Raw genomic sequence first — 21,813 nt, 5'->3', positions numbered from 1 at the left:
TCATAAGAACATATCTATCAGCATTGGAATCTCCAGAGTGTGGCCAAGGGCAAAGGTCTCTTAGTGGACAAAGATCCTTAGTTCTTACCCTGCAGAGTCGGGAGCTGGAGGATTTTGCCCGTCTAGACCCCACTCACACCATATGCTAGTGAATTAATTCTTAAAGACAAAAGGCATCTTGCAAACCTTTTAATAAAATCTGGACTGTGGGGAACAAGATAATGAATGGGTGAACTTTTCAAATAAAAAGGGCCTTTTGCTGCTTAAAAAAAAAAATAAACGCATAAATGGCCTATTTGGGTTTATACTGTGCTAAATGTTGTGCCAAAATTGTAAAGAAAATAGAAACTGCCTTGTTTCTCATGGACAAATACCAGTTGTGCAGTCATATTACAGCAGAGTGCTGACTTCAGGGGTCAAATAATCAGAGACTAGGCCGTCAGAATGAGCCGCTCCTCCTTGCTCTCATTGTTTGCCTTATCCACGGAAACAAACTGCAATTCTCTTTTCCTAAGTTAGATGGTATTTCAGTATGTTTATACTTTGTCTACTTTGTTTAATAAATCCTTTTATTTAAGGATTTCCCAAATTAATGATAAATAGAAAAAGAATAGCAAAAAGGTAAATATTTTCCTCCCGAATCTAATCTTTTATTAATCAGCATACATGTTATTCCAAATATATACATGTAGATCGCCAAATATATATGTGCATAGAATGTATAAATACATATATATTATACATGAATGATTTATTACAGAAATATCAGTGTTTCTAGATTACACTGCATACTTGATGAGCTGTCATTAGTGCAGAAAGGATACATAGCTTTTCAACAAAAGAAAAGAATGAGGCTGCCAGAGTGTTGCAGTGGTTTGGGTTTTTTTTTTTTTTTCCAGCATCCATCCCTGCCAATCTCTGCACTGCCAGTAGGGAAAACCATATCCATGGCAACCAACCGTACCATTCCAACCCACATCAATGACGCCTCCAATCTAAACTGTCAAATATTCTATGCACATCATGTAAAATAGGTCTCTTTCCCCTTATACCTCTGTGCATCTCGTTTCCGTGGCTACATGTTTATGCAAATGAGAATTGTCCTTTCTCTCTCAGGTTGATTGAACACTGAATTTGTTTTGCACCTTGGCAATGCAAAGCCATGCTGTCTTGCCACCTGGTCTACCACATAATTGCAAAAAATTACATTATAATGATAACTGTCCCCAAATTAGCCTGATAACACCATCTACCTGCCTCGTGAGCAAAAGAAACAGTGTGCAATAAAGAAGGATGTTAAAACAGAGTCGAGGTAGGGGAATAATGTTTAATTGGCTCTCCAGAGTCTACTAATTTTCAGAATTGGAAACCTAGTGTTTGATTTGTTCTTTTTAGTCAGTGAGAAGAAAAAATATCCTTCATAAATTCTGAATGACAAATTTGCCCGTCCTTTTTTGCATGTGGCTCCAGCATCCCAGGGAATCTAAAGTGTCATTGCCTTTCTGGAAGAAAGGAAGCACAAAACATGCTAGGTATGTACTCTAAATTTTCACTATCAGCTCCAGCTATAAATTTCCCCCAACCCCTCTATCTCCCTCATCCTTTTTCCCCAACCCCTTCCCAATCCTAGATCAATACTTTTCTTTTAAAATTAAGATGCAAGATTTTTTGTCTGGATGGTGCATATTAAAATAAAATAAAGCCAGGAATCTAAACCGATTACCTTTCCCCTCTCTCATCTCATTTAATCTATTGCTTCCCACTAGATTATATCCTACAAATAATTTTTGTGGTGATGGTGATGGTAGTAGTTTATTTTTCAGAAAAATCACATTTTGCAAATAATAAAAACTGCTTTTTATTTAGTTCATTTAAAATTATAACTTACACTGATAATGGTGACTTTAAGGACTTTTTTCCCATATTAATTTTTTTTTTTTTTTTTACTAAAGAGATAAAAGGAAAGATGGGTAGATCAAAATGTAGTATGTAATCTGTTTCCCTAGGATGTAAGTGACAAAATAGAAGATATTAGATTTTTTTTTTCTGACTGTGCTGCTCAACTTGTAGGATCTTAATTCCCCAATCAGGGGTGGAACCTGGGCCCCAGTAATTCAAGTGTTTGAGTCGTAATTCCCGAGTGGCTCAGATGGTAAGGAACCTGCCTGTAATGCAGGAGACCTGTGTTTGATCGCTGGGTCGGAAAGATCCCCTGGAGAAGGGAATGGCAGCTCACTCCAGTTCTCTTGCCTGGAGAATTCCATTGACGGAGGACCCTGGTGGGCTACAGTCCATGGGGTTGCAAAGAGTAGGACACGACTGAGTGACTTTCACTTCATTTCACTGAGTTCTAACCGCTGGGCTGCCAGGGAATTTCCACTAGATTCTATTATGATGAATGTTGAGGATATATTTTACTTTTCCCCTTCCTTAACATTTCTCTCCTTGCAAAATAAATCTTTCATTATTTTTAAAAAATGGGAGCAATTTTTTACAATCTCATGAGATTTTTGTCTCAGACTGATCTTCTGAACTTTGTTATAAAGACTGAAACACCTTTGAGTAGGGGCTTCCCAGGTGTGTCAGTGGTAAAGAACCCACCTACCAATGCAGGAGATGCAAGAGGCGCAGGCTCGATCCCAGGGTTGTGAAGATCCCCTGCATTAGGAAATGGCAACCTGTTCCAGTATTCTTGCCTGGAAATTTTCTTGGACAAAAGAACCTGGTGAGCTACAGTCCATGGTGCTGCAAAGAATCGAACACAACTGAATACATGCAGGTTAGGGAGAAGCAAAGGTTACAAACATGGGCAGGCCCTTTTCAGACTAAAAGTTCATGTGTGAACATGTTCTAGTCAAAACTTTAAAAAAGTTTCCAAAGTCAGATTCTTCACATGTCTTTTTCCCCTCTGGTTCCTCAAACTCTGCATACCTCATTCAGCCAAAGTCCCACTTTCTCCCAGACTAAGAATATAACAAAGTGAAGACTCTCTTCTCTCTCTATCGGGGTTGTTTCCGCATTTCATTAGATGCCATTTCCTGTTGGTAGGACTTGCTATCTGACAAGATTGTAAACCCTGGGGCAGAGTTTAGGAAAAATATTTTGTATAATTTGTTTGTATTTTCTATTAAAGTGAATATTTTGCTCAGTTTAATTCAGTATTAAGTCTAGATTGTTTCAGCATTTTAAGCTGAGACATTCAGGCAGGGAACAGCTAATAAAGATGCCTCTGATCAGGGCAGGAGATGAGAAATCAACTTTGGTTGTGTTCACTGTGTTCAAGAAATCATGTCAAATATTTTACATGTGGAACAATAATCTACCCCTTGTTAAAATTTACTTTTAAATAACAGATTATATTTTTCAAAAGCAATAAAATTTGAGAGAGGAAACATAACATCCTTAATAATTCTGTTTGATTGTTACATCTCTGCCAATCATCTTGTTTCCTGAACGATGTTCTTGGATCTTTGGGGACTCACTAAGGAGGAGGAAGAGCTAATTTTAGAAAGCTTTCAGTCAAATAGGATGATAAATACACATAAACACAGGTGATGCAAACAGTTAAAATCTATGCCTCAGTCTCAATTACGACTGTTAATAGCATCATTCCAATGAATTTACCAAATGTGATATATAAACTTTCTAAGTATTTTGGAAGGCTAAAAAAATGATCATTAGAATTATGTTTTAGGAAAAAAAGTATGGATGAATAGTTTGAATCAGTTTCACCTGATGAGGACAAATATTGCAGAGCCTGACTTTTTCATTAGTTTTTTAAAACCTGTGGTTTGTGCATTTAGACTGTCCTGACTCAGTCTCAGGGATGGAGCTTTTTCTTCCTCTAAATAGCCTTTCTCTGGGCATAAGAAATTATCTATTAGAATCTCATTCTATTTAACCATCCCTTGCCAATTCACCTTATTTTATCTTTAACTTTGTCTATGTATATAAGGTGGAAATGAAGAAATAAACCATTCATCTGCAAACTGTGCAGACCCAAAAGATTTGTCTGAATTCGACAAAAATAGGGAGTCAAATAGTGAAAAGTAGTGAATAGTGAAAAAATTAGGGAGTTTATGCAAACAGCTAGAAATTGCTTCAATTCTCTTATCCTAGATTTCTCCTATGAGCTTTAACCTTAGAATCAATGGAAAGAAAAATAACAAACAAACAAAATTTATCAATAAGGGCACCTATCTCCTTGCTAAATAATAATACTATTAACAAATGAATTTGAAAGTGAATGTGTTAGTCACTCAGTCATATCCAACTCCTTGCAACCCCCTGGACTATAACCCACCAGGCTCCTCTGTCCATGGAATTCTTCAGGCAATAATACTGGAGTGGATAGCCATTCCCTTCTCCAGGGGATCTTCATGACCCAGGGATCGAACCTAGGTCTTCTGCATTGCAGGTGGACTTTACTGTCTAAGCCACCAGGGAAGCTCTATTATCAAATAAATAATAGTAAATTATTATGAGACATTATGTTGGAAGCACTGTTTTAAACCTGTTACATAATTTAAATTATTTAATCCTCACAAGTTTTATAAATAGGTACAGTTGTTTGTTTTATTTTACAGATGAGAAAACTGAGGCCTAGAAGCATACTCAGTATTATGCAGCTAGAAGTAGTGGATCTCTCCAGACTAGAAAATCTTACTAAAGTCCCCAGAGTGTTAATCTTTTCACTTCTATGCTATATGACCTTTTGAGAAATATTTTTATTCTCAATTTTCACAATAAAGTTGTATCAGTCAGAATCTCTTAAAAGTGTAATATTCCAAAATTCTGTCTTCATAACTCAAATTCCCTTTCATTTAATCTTTCAAAGCATGAAATTGAATCTTCTCTTGGGGAGAAAGAGCCTTTTCTAAAAGACTTCAAAATTGGAAATGTTACTTTTAATGCCAGCAATGATTTAGAAGACCTGGGGTGATTTTTTTTTTAATATCCAGACAAATGTTCATTCATTCATTCAGTTAGTTAGAAATATTAGACACTAACTAAGTGCCAGCACTCTTCTTGGCTCTGAGGATTCAGCAGTGAACAAAAGAAAGCCCATGCCCTTGTGAGACTCACATTCTAGTAGGAGGAAAAACTCCAGAATAGTGTATAATAGAATAAATAGAATACAACACAACAGAATGGAACAGAATAAAAGTGAAATGGTAAGAAATATATTAAAGGAAAATTAAACAGGGATAAAAATTTATAGAACAAAAGAAAAGGAGCTACTCTTTTATTAGGCCAGAAAAGGTCTGTTTGGTAAAGGGATATTTTGTCAGACTCAGATAAAGGGGAGGAGAGAGCTCAGAAGCAGGAACCCGCTTGCAAGGTTCCAGGATCGTTAGGATGATTGGTGGAAGGAAGAGGGAGTTGCTTTAGGAGACAGTTGGCCTGATCGTGGAGAAGCTTGCAGGAAATTTTTATGTATGCTCCCCTTTACTCTAAGAGAGCTAGAAAGCTGTCCAACAGAGGACAGAGGAGTGATAGGAACTGACTTTTTTTGTAAAAGGCTCACTCTGACTCAGAGTGAAATATGGAAGTTTGAGTGAAATCACAGAGCCCAAGTCAACAGTCCTGTATCATCCCAAGCAATAGCTGATGGTGGCTTATACCAGGATAGCAGGGCATGACTTGTGAGAAGACATTTTTAAAGTTGTAAACAATAAGATTGATGATATATTAGATGTGGACTGTGAGAAAAATAGAGGGTAAAAGTGACTCGATTCTGTTATAGAATGAAGTAGTTTTATGCCTAGATGAGAAATTGCCTGTAGGTAAAAACTAAATATTTGAGATTCGTTAGAAGTTGTTACACAGCTAAAATTCTTCTCAAACTACCTGAATTTGTTAGAGGCTCAGTTTAAAACACTTGTTGGTTGTTACTTCTCATGCTATTAAGTTTCTGAGATATCCAACTATATGTGGAATATCCAACTTGATAAGCCAGTAAAGTTCTCTAACCTAGAAACTCTAGTCCTCCTCCTAGAAATCCTCTTTTTTCCATCTCTCATGCCTCAAATATTCTCTCCTTTTATCCTACTTGTTAGACCATCCTCTCTTAGTCCTTTTCACAGGTTTCTCTTCTTCAGTATTTAGCTCTCAGTTCCTTCTTTGTATTTTGTTGCAGGCTCTCTTTTCATACTCACCAATCACTCTACTTGGACCAACTTCAAGGGCAGAAAAGCTTTGTTTATGATCCTGATTCTAATGACATCAAATTGTCTAATCCTATACTATAAAGTTTGGTAGCCACTAGCTACATGTGGTTTTTGCGCACTTGAAATGGGGCTAGTCCAAATTAAGAAGTGCCGTAAGTGTAAAATACACATTGAGTTTTGAAGATGTAGATTAAGAAAGAACCTAAATTATCTCAATAATTTCTATATTGGGTACAGGTTGAAATGGTTATTTTTGATACACTGGGTAAATAAAAAATATTATTAAAATCGATTTCATATTTCTTTTACTATTTTAGTGTTAGCTACTAGTGTTTTAAAAGTTAGAAATGTTCCTCACATTGTATTTTTGTTGAATAGTGTTGCTCTAGCCATTGGTCTCTCTTAAGCATCAGACTTAGCCCAAAACCTGAAATACAATGTGTTAATGAATGTACTGAATAAGTAAATATGTGTGTAAAACAAAAACTTCTAATAAATTAGAATACATCTCACAAGAATTGTACAGGAATTTTGTTGAAATTTTCTTGAGAAATATTAAGAACTACATGCTTATGTAGAGACAACTACCAAGTTTTGAATGGGATAACTTTTCTAAAAAGTCAGCTGTTCCTAAGATGACCTATATATCAATATTTGAGAAAACTGCTGTCAATATCCTTACTATTTTTCTATAGAATTCAACCAAATGATCTTAAAATTTAACTGGAAAACTAAACAGGGAATAATGAGTCAAGAAAGATTTGAAACAGAACAATTATAGGACATGTTTCATGAACTTTTAAGAAAATATTTTGTTGTTCAGTTGCTAAGCCATGTCCAATTTTTTGCAACCCCATGGACTGCAGCATGCCCAGTTCCTCTGTCCTTCACTGTCTCCCAGAGTTTGCTCAGACTCATGTCCATTGAGTCCATGATGCTATCTAACCACCTAATCCTCTGCCACCCCCTTCTCCTTTTGCCTTCAGTTTTTCCCAGCATCAGGGTCTTTTCCAATGAGTCGGCTCTTCACATCAGTGGCCAAAGTATTGGAGCTTCAGCTTCAGCATCAGTCCTTCCGAAGACCATTCAGGACTGATTTCCTTTTGGATTGACTGGTTTGATTTCCTTGCAGTTCTGGGGACTCTTAACAGTCTTCTCCAGCACAGCACAGAAGACTCTTAAGAGTTTTCTTCAGTTCTTTGGCACTCAGCTTTCTTTATGGTCCAATTCTCATATCCATACATGACTACTGGAAAAACTATAGCTTTGACTATACAGACCTTTGTTGGCAAAGTGATATCTCTGCTTTTTAATATGCTGTCTAGGTTGGTCATAGCTTTCTTTCCAAGGAATATGCATCTTTTAATTTCATGGCTTTAGTCACCATCTGTGGTGATTTTGGAGCCCAAGAAAATAGTCTGTCACAGTTTCCATTGTTTTCCCATGTATTTGCCATGAAGTGATGGGGTCGAATGCCATGATCTTTGTTTTTTGAATGTTGAATTTCAAGCCAGCTTTTTCACTTTCTCTTTCATCCTCATCAAGAGGCTCTTTAGTTTCTCTTCACTTTCTGCCATTAGAGTGGTAATATCTGCATATCTGAGGTTGTTGATATTTCTTCCAGCAATCTTAATTCCAGCCTGTGAGACATCCAGCCTGGTATTTGGCATGAGGTACTCTGCATATAAGTTAAATAAGAAGGGTGACAGTATAGAGCTTTGTTGTACTCCTTTCCCAATTTGGAACCAGTCCGTTGTTCCATGTCCAGTTCTAACCATTGCTTCTTGACCTGCATACAGATTTCTCAGGAGATAGGTAAGGTGGTCTGGTATTCCCATCTCTAAGGATTTTCCACTGTTCGTTGTGATCCACACAGTCAGAGATTTTAACGTAGTCAGTGAAGCAGAAGTAGATATTTTCCTTGACTTCCTTTACTTTCTCCATGATCCAGCAAATGTTGGCAATTTGATCTCTGGTTCCTCCTCCTTTTTGAAACCCCTTTCATACATCTGGAAGTTCTCAGTTCATGTACTGCTGAAGCAAACATTATAAAGCTTCAAAATTTAAAGTCATATGAAGCTTGTGACAAAATAGATCAATGTAACAGAACAACAAGTTCAGATACAGAGAAAACTACAAGGAAGAATTTAGTTTATAATAAAAATGGCATTTAAAATCAGGGAGGAAAAGGTGTACAATTTTATAAAAATTATTGTGGAAACCAATTAACCACTTGACAAAATAAATTTAGAGCCCTAATCCACACCTTAAAGTAAAATTAATTATCTGAATGGATTAAATATAAATACAAATAATGAAATTTAAAACTGCTAGTAGAAAATATGCTGTTGGCATTGTCCAACACTGGGTGCCCGAGCTCCAAAGAGACACTTTTCCGTAATTCCTTACAAAAAATCCTATATGCTCTTGTTACAGCCTGGTCCACCTTAATTTGGGAGGGGACCTTGCCCTTAAGTCCTTTTATTATTAAAAACAACATGAGTTTTGCTCATTTGAATAGACGTTTATATATTTAGTATCCAAAGAACCTTGTGGGCTATGTTGGGTACTTACATGTCATTACTTCCCACATTTTAGGAAAATAAGTTTTAGAGGATTTATATGTCTTTTCCAAGGTGGCAGCATGAGAATTCAAACTCACCTATTTTTCTTTCAAACCTGAGGCTCTGTTTTATTTTATCACATAACCTTCCATACTCATCATAGAAGCCCATAGCCTTTAAATAACTAGAAAGAATAGAAAACCAAGACACTTTGATGATAAAATATGATTGATATTAAATTATAAATAATTACTTCACAAAATATTTTCCAGCTTTATTTTGCCATAAGAAATAGCACAAAAGAGAAAAGAAAAAAACTAAAGGAAACATATTATTTTAATTCCCCAAACAGATTATTTTCTGAAAGTTACTTCTTGCCCAAGAAGATTTTTTTTTTTCAATTACTGATCAAATAAAACTGGAATAAATACACTGTGAAATTGACTGATTTATGTGGATTATAGATGGTGTACTAGAAAGAAAATACTAAATTAGAGGAAAATATATATGATACAGTGCTGCAAAGTGTGCCACTCACCTAATTCATCTAGAATTCTTCAGATATAATGAACATGATCATTATGTTTTTTAAAGTGATATGGCTTATAGCTTGTAAGCTAAAAGAGGTGGAAAACGGTCTAAAATATCTGTACAAGAAAGGTTAACAGCTAAATCTTTTATAAAAGCATAATTTGGTATAATAGTTTTTCTAATTCTGAACGAGCCTCCTAGTGCATTAACATCCACCCATGCTGCAGTGTCGTGCTCTCTAAACATCATTGTCAAAGTGTCCAATCAATTTGCTTGTATTATGAATCATGGCCTATTCTTACTGGTTTCCTCCACATCAACATTCAGCTAATGGACTTAAAGTCCATGTTATATATGTTCATCTAAAATTCTTCTACATACAGCCTCTGCAGAAATAACAGGAGGGCATGTCAGTCATGTTTGAAACCCAGCAGTTGCATACTCTGGGTCAATGCTAGATAGAGATTTTTCTAGGAGTTAATGTAACTTTTCCTTACGAATTGGATCTGGCATGTGCTCCTACAAGTAGTCACATTTCTTTTTCTTGATTGATTCTTCAATTAGTTGTCAATGCAAAGTCAGTAGTTACTCCTCTCAGGTCCTCCAGCAATGGGACTTGGTCAAGAACCTGATGAAATGCTAATCAATTTTATGGTATTTCATTTGTCTTCTTCATGCTTACAAAAGTTGATTGACCTACAGACCCATGGTTTTCTGTATACATTTTTTAATGAGTTATAAATATTTGTTCTCATTAAAATAATATGTTTTTAAAAGTTTGAAAAAGAAAATATATAGTCACCACAGTAACAAAGCCATTATTTGTGTTTATTGTCTTTTAGTGTTTTCATTAATGAATTGTTACAAAGTATTTTGTATTTTTAAAAATGTGTCTTAATCCTTTTCCCCACTTTGGCCCTTGGGTATATACATAATGGCAGGAATCATAGTTCTTGGTTCATGACAACATTCTCATTAGTGACTCAAACGTGCGCTTTATTTGTAATACTATAAATTTCCTAGTAAATTCACCACCATCCCCCCAAAAACTATGAGCTTGGTGATAACCTACCTCAAACACTACCTCCCCCATTTCTCCCTCTGCTTTCCCCCCCACTGAAGATAACAATCATTCAAAATTCCGTTTTTATCATTCCCTTACTGCATATATTTGAAATACACATGTTATATTACATATATTATAAATGTATATATTTCTCATATATATCCATGTATAAATTATGAATTGTATTTATGGTTTATATTTTATTTCTGACTTTATAAAGAGTTTAGTATCCTGAATGTAATCTTTTAGAATCTACTTTTTAAGTTTAATAAGCTTATAACTAAGACATCTTAAAAATTTTATTTATTCATTTATTTGATTGAATCAGGTCTTAGTTGTGGCCCACAGGATCTCCATTGTGTCATGTGGGATCCTTCATTGTGGCACATAGACTCTCTGATTGTGGCGTGCAGGCCCGGTAGTTTCAGCTCGTGGGCCTAGTTGCTCCACAGCCTGCGGGATCTTAGTTCTCTCGCCAGGGATCAAACCTGCGTCCTCTTCATTGCAAGGCAGGTTCTTACCACTGGACCACAAGGGAAGTCTGTAAGACTTCTGCATTATGTTGTCTATCACTCTGTGTCATTCATTATGTCTTTATAACTATTAGTAGCAGTAGTTTTAGTTGTTGTTTAGTAGCTAAGTTTTGTCTGACTCTTTGTGACCACATGGGCTGCAGCACACCCAGTTTCCCTGTCCTTCACTGTCTCCTGGAGTTTTCTCAAACTCATGTCCATTGAGTCAGTAATACCATCTAACCATCTCATTCTCTGTCACCCGTTTCTCCTCCTGTCCTCAATCTTTCACAGCATCAGGGTCTTTTCCAGTGAGTTGGCTCTTCACATCAGGTGGCCAAAGTATTGGAGCTTCAACTTCAGTATCAATCCTTCCAATGAATATTCAGGGTTGATCTTTAGGATTGACTGGTTGGATCTCCTTGCAGTCCAAGGGACTCTCAAGAGTCTTTCCAACACCACAGTTCAAAAGGAACAGTTCTTAGACACTCAGCCGTCTTTATGGTCCAACTCTCACATCCATACATGACTACTGGAAAAACCATAGATTTGACTTATACAGACATTTGTCAACAAAGTGATGTTTTTGCTTTTTAATATGCTGTCTAAGTTTGTCATAGCTTTTCTTTCAAGGAGTAAGCGTCTTTTAATTACATGGCTGCAGTCATTGTCTGCAGTGATTTTGGAGCCCAAGAAAATAAACTCTGCCACTGTTTCCACTTTTTTTGCCATCTATTTGCCATAAAATGATGGGACTGGATGCCATGATCTTAGTTTTTTGAATGTTGAGTTTTAAGCCAACTTTTCACTCTCCTCTTCCACTCTTTAGTTCCTTTTCCCTTTCTGCCATTAGAGTGGTATCATCTGCATATCTGAGGTTGTTGATATTTCTCCAGGTAATCTTCATTTTAGTGTATGGGTCATCCAGCCTGGCATTTCACATGATGTACTCTATATATAAGTTAACTAAGCAGGATGACAATATATAGCCTTATGTACTTCTTTCCCCATTTGGAACCAGCCCATTGTTCATGTCTGTTTCTGTTGCTTCTTGACCTGCATACAGGTTTCTCAGGAGGCAGGTAATGTCTGGTATTCCCATCTCTTTAAGAATTTCCCACAGTTTGTTGTTTTCCACACAGTCAAAGGCTTTGGCATAGTCGATGAAACAGAAATAGATGTTTTTCTGGAATTTCCTTGCTTTTTCTATGATCCAGCAGATGTTGGAAATTTGATCTCTGGTTCCTATGCCTTTTTTAAATCCAGGCTGTACATCTGGAAGTTCTCAGTTCCTGTACTGTTGAAACCTAACTTGAAGGATTTTGAACATTACCTTGCTACCATGTGAAATGAGCACAATTGTATGGTAGTTTGAACATTCTTTGGCTTTGCCTTTCTTTGGGATTGGAATGAACTGCCCTTTTCCAGACCTATGGCCACTGCTTAGTTTTCCAAATTTGCTAGCATATTGAGTGCAGCACTTTAACAGCATCATCTTTTAGGATTTGAAATGGCTTAGCTGGATTTCCATCATCTCCATTAGTTTTCTTCATAGTAATGCTCCCTAAGGCCCACTTGACTTCACACTCCAGTATATCTGGCTCTAGGTGAGTGATCACACCATCATGGTTAATCAGGTCATTAAAACCTTTTTTGTATTGTTCTTCTGTGTATTCTTGCCACCTCTTCTTAATCTCTTCTGCTTCTGTTAGGTCCTTAGACATGGTCAAGCAGGAGATGGCAAGAGAGAGTGAACAGCGACATTTTAGGAATCAGTGAATTATAATGGATAGGAATGGATGAATTTAATTCAGTAGTTTCAGTAGTCTTGTGGTATTCCACCAATTTCCTTCATCAGTCATCTGTTTTTTAATTTAGTTATTTCTAAATCCATGCTCTATTGATCAAGGTCGCAGTGAGCACAGTTACACTATAGATTTTCTACACTACAGCTAGACCTTAGATAACTTGAAATGGAATTATTAGATCAAAAGATATGACAATAGATATTTCCAGCTTGCATTCTAAAGGATAACTCCACCAACAATTATACAATTATTACCTCTCTATAAACACTGCCTTATCCATTTTTTGTTATTAATTTAAAGAAATAGTTATATTTTTGTTTTTATACTCACTGACTTCAGTCAATTTTGGCATATTATAGAACTTCAAATCTGGAAACTTCTGATCTAGTAATTTTTAATTTACAGAACACAAAGTTAAGGCATTAAGAGTAAAATAGTAGTTTGTAATCTAGTGTGAAAGTATAGTTTGAAATTCTGCATAGAATATATTACCAGTGAGTCTTGCTTATTCTTACTAGAGTGGTTCTCCACTTGCAAATACTGAAGCTGAAGCTCAGAGAAAATGAGTAACCTTTCTAAAATTATATAGTTAATTTTCTGTCACACTGTGTTGTTTCCTGGCTGGTCAAATATGACCATTTATGAACCATCATAAATTTTCATTTCATTTTTTATTTCGAATGGTTTCTTCTCTCAATTCCTATAGGATTTATAATCCTGGCCTTACAATATAGTACTTGAACATGCATCTGTTTTTCTTGTTGTTTTTCGTAAGAAATGGTCTTCCCTTGCTGGTTATTCTCCCTTGAATTATCCCCTCGCAGTATAGGGCACAGTGCTAAGCCTAGGGTAGTTTGTTAATATGGATGGACATGCTGAGCTGATCTGCCAGAACTCATGGTCTTTCCAACACTGGAGACACTTCCTTGCCTCTACGTCAAAGTATTATTAGTCACATAGTTTTGATATCTCACTTTCAGCACACCATTTTCCATATTCCCTATGTTTAACAGTACTAATGCCTACTAACTAGAGTTTGAATCACATTGTGACATAATACACATGGCTGTGCTTATATAATTTATATGTATTTTTTCATGACCTAGAAATGATCCCATTCTTGGCCAATGGAAACAGTTATAGGGACTTTTTTTCAGATTCACACAAGGTGAGACCACTTGCCAGGCACTCACAGCACACAGTCATTCTCTTCTTAGTTACCACAACCATGGACAGTTGTTCTGCCTAACTCATCCCTAACAAAGCAAACACATATTTAACACTTGATGACTGAAGTCAGTGGTTTTACCCATCATAACTGCAAATTCCCACCCTTTTCCTCCACACTTGCAATCTGCATCTGCATTGCCTGATCATTATTCTGCTGGATTCGCTTTGCCCACTCTTAGAAACACTTGCGTGCTTTTGTGGCTGTGTACAAAATTAGAGCCCTGGATGGGTCACTCGTAGTATGTCCACACACTGGGGAAGTTTGTAAAGCAAATTCACATTTTTACTTCTGTCATATTTCTCCTGACCTCAGCCAGGAACAATTAGCTTTCCCTGGGTTGTATTAAATAAGAGTACGCCCATATATAACCTAGTCTCCCTTTTTTCTCCTTCTGATAGAGCAATTTCTTGGCTATAGAAAGATGAATTTCACAGATTCATCAGACAAAAGATTGTCAGCCCCTCTTCCTGAGTATCTGACTGTAGAACCCAATGTTTGGTTAGTAAAACTCCTTGCTATAGTAAACGTCTTCTTTTTCTGCAATCCTGACAGTCTATGCATTTCCAGGAACATAGGTTGATTTTATGTTCACAAAGAGAGGACTATGAGCCCTTTAACACACTCTTCTCAATGGTAAGCGCACTCTCCATTATAGCACATAGTGAATTTTCTCAAGGACTTTTCTGTATTTTACAAACAAGGACTGAGGGTATTTAATAGATGTGGAATATGACTGAATGTAAGCTGAAGTAACCAAGAGGTCAAACAGCCAGTCCCTGGCCAATTTTGTTCAGAACCTTGACCTTTTAACTCTCTTTTGCTTTACATTATGTAGAATCCCCGCCCCCCCCATGCAGCTAGGAATAAAAGAGCTTTAACAGGCATTTGAGAATGAATTGTTACCTCTTACACATCTTGATATGTAAACCCTTAACTGTCAATGCTGAACAAGAGAATATCAAGGAAAGAAATTCAGTTGTATTGAAATACCGTCCACAAATATCACAAGAACTACAGACAGCTTTAAACTGTTAAGTCCTGGTACCTGTGAACTTTTTAATGGATTATGTGAGTTAAAATGTGAGTTAATTTTGAAATTAGTTGTTTGGCTCGTAAAACATTTTTTTTTTCCATTGAAATTTTGTGTATCTGCTAATTATGTTCTTAGAAAAGAGTGGAAGAGAAAGAAGCTATTTAAACCTTAATAGATTTAAACAATGATAATAATAGTGCTATTTCAGCCACATCTCAGATTGTTTCCATTGGAGAAAACATTTTAAGCTTCAGTCTCTCACACCAGGACCACTTCAAAAGCACATGTGATTGTGGTGGTAGCAGGAGATACATAAGCAACAGGCCATGTGATAGAAAAGCTGGAAATGGAACAGGTTTTAAAATCAGTATCTTGACTCTATTTCTTTAGGTTAAGTGGCATTTTTCTATCTGTTTAACAGATGCCAGACACCTCCTGGTTTCTCTGAAACTGAGAAAGAATAAGTTATTCTATAGCAAGGAGGTCTGAATGGAGACCATCACCTATTCCTTGTACAGACCTGTGTTGTGTGCAAGAGAGAGATGTCTCTGCTGGTGGGACAAGACCCAGTGTAACACTCAGGAAGGAAGCGAACTTGAGAAGGGAGGACACACATGACAAGTTAGGTCTGGGTAAGAAATATCCTAATTTGTAGAAAACACACCACTCTGGGTCACAGTGAGAAGGAAAACATATTGAATGACGAGTCATACTCATGCCAGTCCTTTAGCACTTCACTGGGAAGACTGGTTTTGATTCTTGGTTTTCACAAAGGAGGATACCGTATTCATGATTTCTCAATGCCTTTCAGATTGAAGATGCTACCTTGTGCTGCAGCACACATAAACAGTACAGTCAGTCCGAGGGAGGAGGCAAGCCAAACCTGGCAGGGGCTTGGGTGGGTAATGAGGACCTGGGAAGAAAGTGCCTGGGGAGCTTAGCAGGAGCCTAGCAGGAGCCTAGCGAAATGAAGTAGAGCCTGAGGTAGAGGGTGAGGTAGAGTGTGGGACTGGTAACCGAGGTAGAAGCCACACGTGTTCAAACGTCATGCTTTTTGGGTAGCTTTGTGAGCGTCAGAGTGTTTAGCCAGACTGCTTTCAACATTTTCTTGCCTCTGGTCAGAATTTAGCCTGGAGAATAGGGGGGAAAGAAGGCATTAGATCATGTTGCACAACACTAGAAATTTCCAAACTAGTTAGACCCTTCTGTTTTTTCCCTTGGATCAACACCCTTTTGGTTTTGATTTTCCTCTTTTCTCCCACTCTACTGAAAATTACTACCATAGGAAGTCATTATTTCTGATGAAAACAAGTCTTGGTCCTTGGATGTGATGAGGGAGAGGATAAGGCTAAGACTTACAGTCGCACTGGGAGAAGAGGAGAAGGTATACAGTGACTGAAACCAGGCAGAATTTTAAAAAACTATGTTGAAAATCTAGTCTTAAGCCAAACATTATAGTAGATTATATAGTCTAACCACATGGAGTTAGCATTAAATTTATTTAGCTGCTAAATGGAGATGCATACTATATATATCTAAGGATTAGAAATAGCTGTTATAATAATTATTAATAATAATTTGTCTTTCTTATTCATGGCCTTGGAATATATAAATATATTGGCATATTATGCTGTGAATTATTGTGATGTTTCTCCTTGGTTCATGCTGACTTTGCAGACAGGGCTTTAGAAAATATTTTGTACACCTCTGAGATAAGCAAGACAGTTATTTATGGGAATTTATTGCATCGTTCTACCTGTAATATTCTTCAGTAGGTAGAGGATTGTGTATCAATTAAGATCAAGGTTTCAGAGATTTAAGTAAAACATGTTGCCAAACAATTGTAAGAATAATCATATTACAAAGAAACAGAAGAAATGCATCAACATGGGAAATCATTTAAGTCTAGAAATACATTTTCCTCTAGAATTTAAATCTTTGATGAGAAGTTTTCTGTTTCCCTTTATGTGACTGAGACGCCTCCATGGCACACTCATAGGCAGTGATACTTACATTCTACATGACTGAGCTTCATATTTAAAGGAAAAAGACCAAATTTTAATAACCGATTAAAGCAGATAAAAGTTGCACTAAAATCTGAACTACAACCATAGACTTTCAGTGTAACAATGACCTCTGCCATATATAAGAAGGAAGGACATTCAGTAGGGACGAAAGTAATTTTTCTCCTAGGTCAGTTGTTAGAAATTTCAACTCCTATTGAACTTGACACAAGTTGTAATATTAAAGAGAGATTTGGAATAGAAGATAGAAATATGAAACTAAGTTATAAAATGGAATTCATTTATACAATGGAGTATTTAAACATGAGAAATTTAAGAGCAAGGATTCTTAAAAAGTTTTAATAAGTTAGATCTGAATTTTCAGTGCAGGGTGAGAATCAAAGTACATATCATATAATTTGGATTTTGGATCTGTAAGAAAGAGAAAATTAATATGTATTAAAAACCTAAGATAAACCTGATGCTTACATGTATATTAGTTTATTTTAATTCTCATTAAATCAATATTAATGCTGAGAATATGGCAGACCAGAAAACTGAGATTCTAAAAAATGAAGAAAACATGTCTAAGATGATATGCTTAGTTCTTCTAATTGCATGAAGCCGTGCTCCAGATCTCTGGTATGCACGGGACAGTCTGAAATTGCTCATATGTTCTTTTCGACATCTTACTAGTTGAAATATTTGAAGAAGTTTAACTTTTGCAAAGATGAAGTTTCCATCTATTAAGCAAGCTTGTTAGTCAAGACAAGTGCCATGCTTTGCCACTTGACCTTGGGTGGAGTTGGTCCTCCCTATGAATAAGAAAGACACTATACTGCAGTCCCCTCATCTATAAAACAGGTTCTGTTTAACAGTAAAACCTTCCCATAGGGTTGTTAGGAGAGTGAAATGACATGAAGTGTGTTAAGTGCTTTGAAAAGGGGTTGAAAAATAGGAAATGCTTAATTATTATCATTACTATTTTGGTTATCCTTCAGGTATTTTATTGGTTCAAATGATCTGTTTTAGATTACTGAAAAATGGGAGACGTGCTTAAATAAGACACTCATGCTACTTGCTCTTGTAAAAGTTAAACCTCTTGAAAGTTAGGACTATTGCCAGAGTGTTGTCATAGGTAGTGATCAAAAAGGGAGCTCAATCATTCTATTTCAGATCCCTGCTAAACCCAGATAACAAAGATGTTGGAAAGATTTCAAGTAAAATTAGATAGAAGATTATGAAGTATTGTGTCAACACACTGCATATATTGAGGATTGAAAAACGATCCAGTAATTATGTCACATTTACTTGATACTGTTAAACAGATTTTGAACACTTAAAAATTATTTTGCACCATTTTTTACTTTAACTTCCCTAATGCCTCAGCTGGATACATATGGCAATGTAACTCTCACAGGGAAATGGTTACTTTTCACTTTTTTTGAGAAAGCGCTTTGAAAAGTGGAAAGTAACGCATGAGCAGAAGAAAGTGCCAAACACGTCAGCGGTGGGCTTTCTCATACTGTAAATTCTGAACACTCTAGACCTGTAAATGCATGACAGTAAACATGTGACAATGATTCCTGGTGTCTGATTGGAAAGTAGAAACTTCAAATAAGATTATCTGTGTGTTTCTGGAATATGCTTACAAGCAAGAATATCATAGGATAAATGAGAAAAATGAAATGTTAAGTTTCCACGAATAAATCCTGGTCTGCCTGCTCATAGAGCAGACATACCAAGCAGAGTCCATTGGCTCACATTCTTTGTTTTTTCCCTCTTGATTTCAAATGCTTGTTTTCAGTCACGTTCATGAAAAGGATGGACAGATAAGAGAGTTGAAGCAGATTGGTCAGAGTATCCAGAGGTATTTGTGTGTGTATTTTCTTCAAATGCAGAAAAATATGTGGTATATAGTAATGTTTAAAATTTTAAATTCATGTCTTTTGACTTCCATTCAACCAAAAACTGTGAGTCTTACATTATAAGGATAATTTAATAGGAGCAATGGCCTGGAAGAGGAAAGACTTTTAAATAAAAGTAATGAATTCCTCTTCTGCTCTCGGGTGGTGATGTAGAATAGAGGCATGAATGTGAGACAACAGTTCAAATCAGATTAAGTATACCTTTTAGACAATTCATGTTATTAAAAATAACATTTGGAAATATTGGAGTCGTTGTAACATTTGGAAATATTAGAGTCCTCTCCTGGTTATGCAATATGGTTACAAGGCCTGGGTTTATTGTAACTAATGATTTAAACATTTTAAGAAACATTCTTAGCACTTCATAAGAACCAGTGATGAAAGTTAGAATGAGTAGCTAGATATTTTTAGTAATCATTTCCATGAGAAAGATAACATTAAATAACAAAAGCAACAAAATCTAAGTTTCTGTCATCAAACAGCTTTTCTTCTCTTAGCAACAGTATCACAAACCCTACTGTGCACTGCTTCCAGACAGCTACTCACTTGCTCTTCACCTGTCATAAAAAGGCTCCATAATCCAAAAAGTTCATAAGAGTGTTAATCTCTCAGTCAGTCTGACTCTTTGTGACCCCATGGACTATAGCCCATCAGGCTCCTCTGTCCATGGGGTTTTCCAGGCAAGAATACTGGAGTGGTTGCCATTTTCTTCTTCAGGGATATTGTCAACCCAGGAATCAAACTCAGGGATCAAACCCAGGTCTCCTGCATTGCAGGTAGATTCTTTATTGTCTGAGCCACCAGGGAAGTCCAAAGTTCATAAAGGAAACATGTAAAATTTGTAGATCGTTTTACCATCATCCTTTTCACAATGTTTTATTGTTTAATAAGGATAAGCCATCTCTCTTGTTTCATGGAAGAAATTTTCACATGTTCGTTACCACCCAGCTAAGGGGTGCAGATACTGCCTCATATTTAGGGTTTTATTACATGAATAAGATGTGTTGCATCCCTCACAGCAATCGAGTGAATTCCATTTCACCTTTCCTTCACCCATAGTACTGTTTGGCTCCATTATAGGCATTGAAATATGATGTCTTGGTGGCATTCTCAAAGTAAGAAGAGGGCTTAAATGTGTCAATCTGATCACAATTAAAGGATGCATTGTGACCTTAGAGTGAAGTTTAGAAAAGTTGGGCAGATTTAAGACAAAAATATTGCTAGTTTATTTGCAAAACTGTAGTACTGGCAATTTTATTGTATGTACAACTATTAATAGAAATAGCCCATTGAAATAATAGTCTAGGGCTACAAAATTTCATTTTGAAATTCACCCCAAATAATTCAGTGTAACAACCAAGAGGAACATAGCATCAGTACATGTTTTATTTACAGTTTAAAATATGTCTTATTCCTCAGTTTAACACTATTTCATTTTGGTGCAGAAGTTCTCATTTGTGCACATTTTCCAGCAGTTTCTCATATGATGAATTAGTGAATTGTCCCCATTGCATTTGAAGATTCCCTTCAGTGTCCCAGGCTCTGCTCCCCTACCTAGCATTGAATTCCCCATATTTTTTCATTCCTTTCAGTCATGTAGCATTATGTATGGACGTCCTTTTAAATACATTGAACTCCTGGAGTTTTTTCTTGTTCGTAAACTGAAAGTAGGCAGTGTTTAATGTTTAGTGTCTCATCAAGGTATATGTCCATTTTTTCCATATTCAATTCACCAATTAAAACTTTTACTTTGAAAGAAAGAATGTATTTGTTCAATCAAAATTTAAGTGCCTATTATGCACTAGGGACTATTCTAGGCACTGGAGATAGATTTGTGAACCAGACTGAAATCTCTGTTGTTATACAACTTATATTTTATTGTAATAATAATAAAGAATATAAAGTAAAAGTATGTAAGGTGATTGACACGTGTTATGGAGGAAACTAATCCTTCATATTAGGGAGATGGAGAGCACTGGGGGAAAAAGCAGTTGCTTATGAGGAGGGTCAGGGTAGGTCTTGCCACAAATGTCACATTTGAGTCAATTTCCAAAAGAGATGAGTGAGGAAACCATCAGGATATCTTGGGAGGAGCATTCCAAGCACAGGAAAAAGCAGATGGGAGCCTGCCTGTCTAGGTGAAAGTGTTGGTGTGACTAGAACTGAGGGATGGCAGGAGGAATCAAAGTCTTTAGCATGAAAAGTGTGAGGCAGGGAGCTGGGGGTGGAAGGTTGTTTACTACTTTGTAGGATATTCTAAGGATATTAGTCTTTCTCTGGGTGAGCCAAAAGTCACTGTAATAAAATATAAGGGAATTTTAGTTTTCCCTTTAATATTGATAACGTTCTGAGAAATTAAGGAAGTGTAGTTTATTTTTATAGGTTTGTTAAAACTTGCCAGTTGCTCACTTTATGTAATATATATGCATGTATGAATTTTAAAATAGATTCCTTTATGTCAAATCTGTCAGGCTGAAAAAAAAATTATTTTTGTTTCTGGAAGCCAGAAGTTGAATTAGCCAATTTTGCTGAGCCAATGGCATTTTGCTAGCAATCAAGAAACTTAACATGAAGCATGGTTGGAGTGCTATCTGCTTGAGAAGCTATACACATTAAAGAGATTGAATTAGTCATCAGGCTCAACGAAAAGTTTCTAAATTTTAGCAAGAACTTCATAAATTCTGGTAAAATATAGATAAAATATATGTGAAAACATAATTTAATATGAACATTTTGTTTTCACCAGTAAAAATTTCTAGAGTCTTTATAATACTTGTCAATAGTTATTTATTGCTTACTAAATTTATACACTGAATAAATTCTTTAACTTTATTAACTTAATCAGATAACTATCCTTATTATCACCTGATAATAATGTGCTATTGCCTGTATGTATTAATATCATCACTCCTAGTAGTATTAGTAGTAGTGGCATCTCCATTTTAATGGAGTGAAAAATCAAGCTTA

The 21,813-nt window shown here is 36.1% G+C and overlaps 1 protein-coding gene across 17 annotated transcripts in view; it reads left to right on the top strand.

Moving 5' to 3' along the window:
* Window positions 1–21,813, top strand: part of CCNH (cyclin H) — a 375,519-nt gene that overhangs the window by 92,019 nt on the left and 261,687 nt on the right. For 4 of the 17 annotated variants that reach the window (XM_081503972.1, XM_081503962.1, XM_081503968.1 and 1 more), the window contains exon 3: window positions 1,471–1,532. The exons of the other annotated variants lie outside the window; for them this stretch is intronic. The gene's annotated coding sequence lies outside the window, so the exon portion shown is untranslated. The remainder of the gene's footprint in view (window positions 1–1,470; window positions 1,533–21,813) is intronic. 17 annotated transcript variants of the gene reach the window in all.

Source organism: Giraffa tippelskirchi, chromosome 6 (genome assembly GCF_054371585.1).
Source record: "Giraffa tippelskirchi isolate mGirTip1 chromosome 6, T2T-mGirTip1v1.2.pri, whole genome shotgun sequence".
NCBI lineage: Eukaryota > Metazoa > Chordata > Mammalia > Artiodactyla > Giraffidae > Giraffa > Giraffa tippelskirchi.
The sequence above is the reverse complement of the archived record's forward strand: the minus strand, read 5'-3'. Positions and strand labels throughout refer to the sequence as shown.